Source organism: Drosophila ananassae, chromosome 3L (assembly GCF_017639315.1).
Source record: "Drosophila ananassae strain 14024-0371.13 chromosome 3L, ASM1763931v2, whole genome shotgun sequence".
Classification (NCBI taxonomy): Eukaryota; Metazoa; Arthropoda; class Insecta; order Diptera; family Drosophilidae; genus Drosophila; species Drosophila ananassae.
The window spans coordinates 1,871,716-1,880,328 of record NC_057929.1 but is presented as its reverse complement, the minus strand read 5'-3'; the positions used below and the strand labels follow the sequence as shown (position 1 = coordinate 1,880,328).

Genomic DNA, 8,613 nt, shown 5'->3' with positions numbered 1-8,613 from the left:
TGAATGTCCTTTAGTGGTAGGTTCCTAAAATTTTCCCTGATTCATTTACCAGTTCATAATAAGAACGTCCTACTTTCTTTTTCACTTTAGCTTTAATAAAGAGAGGTGCTAATTTAGCGTTAAACTTCTTGCTGGCATTACTTTGTGCGAAATTACGAGCAAGGACTTCTTCACCATTTTTAAATTCTACCGATCTAGTCCTTAAATTATAAACCTTAGCGTTTATTTCATGAGCCAAAGATATATTATTCTTAGCTTTATTTCGAATACACTGCAAGGCGTCAGTACGCTGTATTTCCGTATTGTCTTTTAAAAGATTCAAATTTCTCAGCAGTTCGTAGTCTTTCCCGTGAAGGACCATATTCTGACCGAAGGTCATAAAGTAAGGCGAAAATCTAGTACTTTGATGGATATTGGCTCTAAGGGCTCCGCTTATCTCCGGCAGATGTCTATCCCAATTGGAATGATCGGTGCCGATGTATGCGCGTATTGCGGCGAGAACTGACCTATTTAGGCGTTCGCTTGCGTTAGCCTGGGGCGAATAGATCGCTGTACAAATATGCTTGGTTCCAAACCGGGTCAGAAATGATTTGAACTCGGCCGATCGGAACTGTGAGCCATTCGGTTAAAATCGTCTCAGGAACACCGAAGGTATAAAATACTGAAGTTTCGAGAAATTCACAAATCCGGCTCGAAGTAAACTTCTTGATCGGATGTAAAAAATGGAACTTAGTATAATGATCTACTATGACTAGTATGCCGATATTCCCACTTTTGGATCTGGGATACGGGCCTAATAAATCCATGTACAATTTTTGAAAGGGCCTATCTGACGTTAACGGCTTTCCCATCGGAGGTTTCAACACTACGTTTGGGCTTTTCGTTGTGCGACATACGGAACACTTCAAAACGTAATCCCGAATTTGCGAAACCATTCCTGGCCAAAAGAAAAATCTTTTTAGATTTGCTACCATTTTTCCAATGCCGCAATGAGCTGCGTCTGGGGGGGCATGTGATCTGTATAAAGTCCCTTGTCTTAAGTTTGAAGGTACCCATAATTTCCATGAATTCATTTCTTGGACAACGTCACCAGTGGCCTGCTCTACTCTTTTATAAACAAAATTATCCATAATCTTGAGATCTGGTAGCTTAGACTGATTCCGTTGGATGTTTTCAATCAGATCCGTGTATTCTGTTGATTTAAATTCAACCGAGGTCAAATCTATCAATGGACCGAAGTCTTTGATTTCAGATACCGCTGGTTCATGTTGACGGGAAAGAGTGTCAGCTACTACGTTTAGAGTTCCACGCCTATGCTCAATTTTCATCTGCTTGGCAAAAGGCTGTAACTTGACCGCCCATCGACCCACGCGACCTGTCAAATCTTTCTGTTCCATTAGCCACTTCAATGATGCATGATCAGTGACTACTGTAAACTCTAGACCTTCAATATACGCTCTAAATTTCTTCACACCTCTGACTACTGCCAAGCACTCTAGTTCGGTCACTGTGTAATTGCGCTGCGCTTTTGTCAATTTCTCGGACATATAGGCAATCGGCATTTCGTCGCCGTTAGCATTTGCTTGTGCCAAGACACATCCCACTCCATATATACTTGCATCGCACAGTAGTATGAAGGGTCTAGAAAAATCGGGAGTGTGCAGTATCGGTGCTGATGTTAACTTTCCTTTCAACTCAGCAAATGCTTTATCTGCCTCCTGGGTCCATTCTAATTGTCTATTTTTCCGTAGCAACTGAGTTAACGGGAAACTAACAGTTGCATAATTGTCCACAAAGCGTCTATACCATCCTGTTAAACCTAAAAATCGTCGCAGTTGCTTGACGGAAGTGGGAACGGGGAATTCATTGATAGCCATAATTTTCTCGTTGTCTGTTTTAAGCTGACCATATCCAATGATGAATCCTAAATATTTTACTTCTCGCATGCAAAAGTTAGACTTAGCGACGTTTATTGTCAAATTGGCTTTCCTTAGACATACAGCCACTTCTTGAAGAAGCTGCATGTGCGACTCAAAGTCTTCCGATAAGATAAGAAGATCGTCTAAGTAAACAAAAACTCTTGTACGAAAGTGAGCCGGGATCACAAGGTCCATTAATCTACAAAGTGTCTGAGGTGCATTGCACAGACCAAAAGGCATTACTTTATATTGGTATAAAGGCCTGTTCGGAACTGTGAACGCGGTGTACTGCCGAGAGTTTTGTTCCAGAGGGATCTGCCAAAAAGCGTGCTTCATGTCTAAGCCGGTTATGTAACGTGCTGGTGGTAAACGGCTGAGAATTCCGTCAATATGTGGTAGTGGATAGGCGTCCTTTATAGTTACCTTATTAACCACTCTGGAATCGAGGCAAAGACGAATCTTTTCTCCTCGTTTTACAATGACACTGTTACTACTCCATGGGCTTTTCGATTCCTCTATGATACCTAATTCCAACATCCTATCTACTTCCTCAAACATTAATTTTTCAATTGCAGGGGATATGGGCCAATGTCTCTGCTTTACTGGCTTTGCTTCGCCTACCTCGATGACGTGCTCCATGAGATGAGTACGACCCAAGCCTTCCCTATCGAACGATGGAAATTTACTGATGACCTTATCAAGGTTGTTTTGTTGATCAGGTGACAAAAGGTGTATTTTTGGGCTTCCCTTTTGTTCATCTCTCTCAGTATCTAATTCTGCAACCTTAGGGCTAATTAGGTGGTTGATTAGGTTGAAGCTTTTCCAGAAATCAATTCCTAAATAAACATCCTGACTTAATGTTGGGATAACATAAAATTCAATAGGTCTTATTTTGTCACGGTAAGAAATATTAGTCACATATTTCCCTACCACGGGACATTTATTATTATTGGCTGTTCGGATATTTCCCGAGCATTTCTTAAGTTGGTGATTGCTCATAATTTCGGTAGCTGCTTTTCCGCCTAAGCAACTTACTGATGCTCCCGAATCTAGTAATGCAACATAGTTCCTTTCTCCTATAATAATATCGGTATACAACCTATCATCGGAGTTAAAAAATATAGATGAAACTAACTTTTTCCTGGTATTGGTAACATTTTTCCAAAATAACTTCAACCGAGTGGTTGAACGTCTTGGTTTCAGTTTGGCCGTCGTCTTCGGGTATCCGAATATGCGACACTTTGCTTCATTGTACCTTTTCCATCGAAGGTGTAGAGGTACGAATGAGTGATGTTCGGTGACTGCGCAAAGGGGCTCTGCCTCTTCCTGAACTTTGTTATTCTCTGGAATAGGTGTTGTAAATTCCGTTTGAGAATAATTTTCTTTAACTATTGGTTTGGATTTTAAGGATGCGTCAGATAGGTGGTGTTCTGCGCATCCCGCTGACGGTTTTCCGACGGGTTACACCGAGAGCATTTTGGCTTATAAACATCTTTGGCTCCGCAGCCATAACAAAATACTGATCGGACCTCCATACAATCGTCGAACCTATGACCTGGCTTCTGACAATTCCAGCAAACCATCTTCCTCTTATGGATTTCGTCTACTTCCATTTCTAGTTCATCTGCTGAAGTGCCAAATAATTCTGAAACGGAACGATTTGGTATCTTCGGTTTCAAGGATTGGGCCTTGACGTGCTTTTGAAATTGCTCGTGAGTACGAATTTCTTCACGTAATCTAGCAATGGTGTTAATACCTAAATGCATCAACTCGTAACGTAACGATATCTTTGCATTTCTGATAAGAATTCGTACGGTAGATTGTTCGGATATGGGAATCTTTAGTCTACCTAACAAAGTTTCTACAGCGAACTGATATTCTTCGAATGGTTCGTGTTCTGACTGTCGTCTAACATTGATCAAGTCCCAAATGTCCATATCGGAGTCCACTTCCTGAAATTTTTCGCGAAATTCCTGTTGGAAGGTTTGCCAAGAGAAATTAGGACGAGCACGATGAAACTTCCAAAACCATTCATTCGCCTTTCCTGCGAACAACAAGTACAAATGATCACACAAAAGTTGATAGTCGCCTCCTAAATTTTGTGCTGTAAGGGAGCGAATACGATATAGGAAGTCTTCGACTTGCATGCCGTTTCGCGCACCGTCGAATTTAATTCGCCAGCCTTGTATAATGTTAGCGACTTTTTCAGGGGAAATACTGGACGTTCTAGAATTTCCGGCTGATGTCTCACTATGATGACTGATATTTCTCTGAATGGGTGGTAATTGCGATTGGTAATCGTCAAAGCATCGGGGAACGCTAGGTGACCTTTGATCCTGTTCTGTTGACTCGATATTAAGGGAAGTCATTTTGCTTTTTAGAGCTTGTTCTATCGATGAGTTAATAATTTGGGATATATTCTGCAACATGTTGTTTTGTTGAGCTTGTATACATGATTGTACTAAATCCGTTATTTCGGTTCTGCCTAATCCTTCTCGATGGTTGTCGCTCTCGAGGTATGAGTCACTTGACTGTCCCTTACGTTGCATAGACCTTGTCTGTACCCCTTTTCTTGCTATAGCACCTTTCCCTCTGTTATATGGATTAGCTCTAATTGGTTGAAGACTGGGATCTAACATTTCTCCTAAGGCCTCTGCCTCGTTTATTTCAACCGTTACGTTATTGTTAGTAAGGGATAGTCGGTTCACTGAGCAACTACTGCTGCAAACGGGACAAATTGATTTAACTTGTAAAAGTGGCATTAAACAGCTGTAATGAAATTTATGATTACAGGGAGTCGTAGCCAACATATCGTTTGAACTCGTAGGTTCGCGACAAGTGGAACAAATAGTTTCCTGCTCTCCTACGCCTTCAGCTGGATTCTCTAAGCTGTGTCGTACTGCCATGGTAAAATATCAAATTATCTATTCAATATATAAAAAAAATTACTATAAAACTCCAAAATTAAAATTACGCCAAATAAAAAAATCAAAACCAATCCGCCACCAAAATTCGTATAGCGCTTTTCGGAAATCCGAAATGTGCTGAAACACTTAACTGATCAAATCTCTCTTTCTCTGATACTGTTTGGGGATACACTAGAAAATTACTGACTCGTAAAACTTCCGATAATATGTACATCCAGTAGGTCAAGAGCTAAAACTCTTTCAGCGTCTTGCGATTCCTAACCAGATTTATTATTCGGACCTGATAAATCTGAAATTATTTAACTTGGAGAAGTGAAGTTACACACAAGAGTCGCTCTGGTCGATCAGTCCAAGCTGCTGAACTGCAATCGCAATTCCTAAAGACGAACAGTTGGTGAATTCCATCGAAATTCAAGTTAAACAGATCTAATAGGTTTTACTAAAAAAAATACTACTACGATATATCATTGTCTAATGGGTCAAGATGCCAAAAAACTCTAGCCTCTTGCAGTTCCACAAAAGACGATATGAAAAAAAAGGAAACTGACTAGATAACTCTAATCAGGCCTCACCGTTTGGGCGCCAATTTTGTAATGTGTGGGTGTGGTTCGAACTCCCTACGTTGTTAGCCAACTTCTAACGTGGGGGTGTACGGGCTGTAGTTAAACAGAACCAAATTGCCAGATCTACTGCAAGGTCCAGAGGATATACCTTGGGGACGTATGGATGGGAGTGAAGGGCGTGCACTTCTTGTGGTCTTAGACTAAGCTCGACGGATGGGGTGGTTCTTTTCACGTATCCATACTACACATCATCAAAATAAATTTAAGTGCACTAACTAGATGCAAATTAATAACGAAAACCCGGATGATTGTCTTACTGACTCAAATCCAAAAGAAAACTAAGGAAACAAATCACCTAAAAGGCAAACAGGCTCAGAAGAAAGAGAGAGAGAATGACTTTGATCAGTTGTAGGGTATTAGATGTTCATTATACCCTATTCTTAACCCACCCGACCTTGGCGAGATCTACGACGTTTGATTCGCCCCATATCACAATCCTATGTGATACCTATTGTGGTTCCAGCATGGCTATTTGAAGTTTCGGTGGCGGATCTGTAATGGCCTTAAGCCTTCATGGAGTTCCTAACACTCAAATTTAAATTGGAGCGAACTTGATTCATTTTTCCCAGTCGGGTATTTCTATTTCATTATAAAATTTCTCCTCAACAGCTACTTTATATAATTTCATTAGAATTCATATTAATATATATATATATAAATTTATATTTAGATATAAAGAAGAGATTTAAAAATATTGGGTTAAATTCAATAAATCAGTTTAACTACGTTTGGGATTAATGTAGTAATTAAATTAGGAATTATAAAATTTGCGATTTCATTAGTTAAAATTATTATCAATCCAAAATTATCCAATTCATGCCTTGCTAAAATTTACTGTTTGCTTCGCAAAACTATTAAAATTTAATTTAGGGATATTCACTCACCGATGTTCGCCGCCGTTGAGCTCAAGGACAGGAATAGCTAGAGATGTTTATAATTATTAATTTAAATAGAACAATAAATTAGCCTGGCCATGCTCGAATATTATCGCAAAGTTATCATTATTTAATTCAATCTAAATTCTTTCCTTATATTTTCATATCACTTATATATATATATTTACATAAATCTATATATTTATAATAAAATAACAACGGATATTAAGATATTAATTATTTAAAAAAACTGAAGGGTGTGCAAAATTCGAATTAAGATACAATATTCTTTCTTTCCGCAGAATAATTTCATAATTAACAAAAGGGATTTGAGCTTTGAATAAAATTCAGCAGGCCAATATTCACATAATTGCACTTCTTATAGTTACAAATTTATCAATAATTCGCTGGAGTTTTCTCTCCGTGTAGCGAAAAGGGGGCTTGTCGTCGAATCCAAAAATATTTATCAAAAGATTGCGATCCCGCGTCGAATCTCTGCACTAGTTAATTCCCATATTTCATCCATTTCGGCCTCCAGATAGCCGGTTGCATAATAGGGTGCTAGACGATTACATAATCCTGTACTAGCCGATTAAAAAAAAACTGGTGCTAGCCGCTTACATAATTTGGTACTAGCCGCACTGGCACGTGGCACTGGGGGGGTAATAAATTCATGAAAAAACTGCACTGCACTGAATTTATAACATACCTGGCATAAAATAACTAAACACTTATTAAATGAATCCCGATAATTCGTCTGGGATTTAATTTTATTTATTTTCAGCACTATTTAAATATTTATTAAACTTGGCTTACAATTGCAGCCGTATTGCTTTCAAGCTCGTCAAAAAATGTCAAAGCTCTCCTATGCAAATCTAGCCCTAACTATGCTAGAGAAAAAGCTTTTACATAACGGCACTCTTATCTCGATATGCAAAAACATAGATAAGAATCGCGTGATGTTTCGTTCACTTATCCAAGGTGACCGCAGATCAATGATATTCGGTGATAAGCTTTTAAGCTTTTCTATGTCTATCTTATGACCGCTCTTCGCATGCGTGCCCTGTTGGAAATCCACACACTACACGTGGAATACAATTAGAACCTTGAATATTGTCATAATTACTTTGGAAATTATGTCAATTACTTTGGGAAAAAGGATGTCGACATGGGAAGGAGGTTAGTCCTGTTTTTAAGATTATTTAGAACTTGGATTTAATATGTTTTGGGGCTAGTAGGTAGTTCCGGGTATTATATAGTTCTTTCTACTAAAAGTATAGTTAAATAATTTGATTTCATGATATACTGTTAGCTATTTATTTGGTAGCTAGCCACCACCTCCATACCAATTTCTGCCACCTGAGCGAGTGCACCTGCGTTTTCCCTGGCGGTGACCTCCAATCCAAATTGGTGTTCATTTAGACAAAATGAAATTCGTGCAATTAAGACCGCGCTGCTGAAGCTGCTACTGATGGCGATGATGATGATGTTGCACTGCTGTTTCGAGCAGGACTCACCTTTCGAGCATCAGAGCATCACCTCCTCGACCCACTCCCCCATCTGCTCATAGAAGTTTCACGCGCTTTGGCGGTCGCGTCCTTTGGCTGCTAGGATCCTGAAAGCAGAGTTCTATTCCTGTGGCATCTTCCCAGGCAGCTCTTCATTTGCATCCGGTAGGAGGTGGACGGAAGGTAGGAGGTGCAAGGTGCGAGGACATGACTGTCCTTCATTAAATGGGCCGCTGGCAGAAAGCAGCGTAAAATAGGTTAGAGGTTAATTTTAGTGCAAAGTTATGCGCCCGAAAGTATGCAATTAGATTCTGGCCCTAGCCAGGAGCAGGCCTTCCTGTTATCCTGCCCCTTAAACTAGTGATGGCATGAGAGCTTGTTTCTGGCTTGGGTCATTGAATTTAAAGTAAAAAACTTGAAGAAAATGAAATAATGAAATAGTTTAATGATTTTAAGAAGAAAGAGAAGCTTAATTATTAAATATATTTTATTCCAATATCATGTTAGCTTGTTTTTAGTATCATCATTGTCCATTTAGCAGGCTTTCCCCCGTGTTTCAGTAGCTGTGTGAAAATTTTGTTTGCCTGCAATTAGTTATAGAGCGAAGGCCGAGGAAAATGGCATCCTGGGCGGCAGAGGTGGCCATGGGGTCGTGTGGCAGAGACAGTGTGGCAGAGTGGAGAGCATGCAAATGTAATTTTGTCATTAGGCAAATTTTTTCGTAATTGAGTGCATCCTAAGTGATTAAATTTCACTGCATC

The 8,613-nt window shown here is 39.5% G+C and overlaps 1 long non-coding RNA gene across 3 annotated transcripts; it reads right to left on the bottom strand.

Moving 5' to 3' along the window:
- Positions 1 to 6,131: 6,131 nt before the first annotated feature.
- On the bottom strand, positions 6,132 to 7,425 carry LOC116654775. 3 transcript variants are annotated; one of them, XR_004309991.2, is made up of 3 exons: positions 7,054 to 7,425; positions 6,734 to 6,998; positions 6,132 to 6,390 (listed from the first exon to the last, which is right to left on the bottom strand). It is a non-coding gene; the product is annotated as an uncharacterized LOC116654775 (long non-coding RNA). The 3 variants fall into 3 exon arrangements; XR_004309990.2 differs by lacking the exon at positions 6,132 to 6,390 and having other exon boundaries at positions 6,730 to 6,905; positions 6,966 to 6,998; XR_004309989.2 differs by lacking the exon at positions 6,132 to 6,390 and having other exon boundaries at positions 6,730 to 6,998.
- Between the last annotated feature and the right edge of the window lie 1,188 nt (positions 7,426 to 8,613).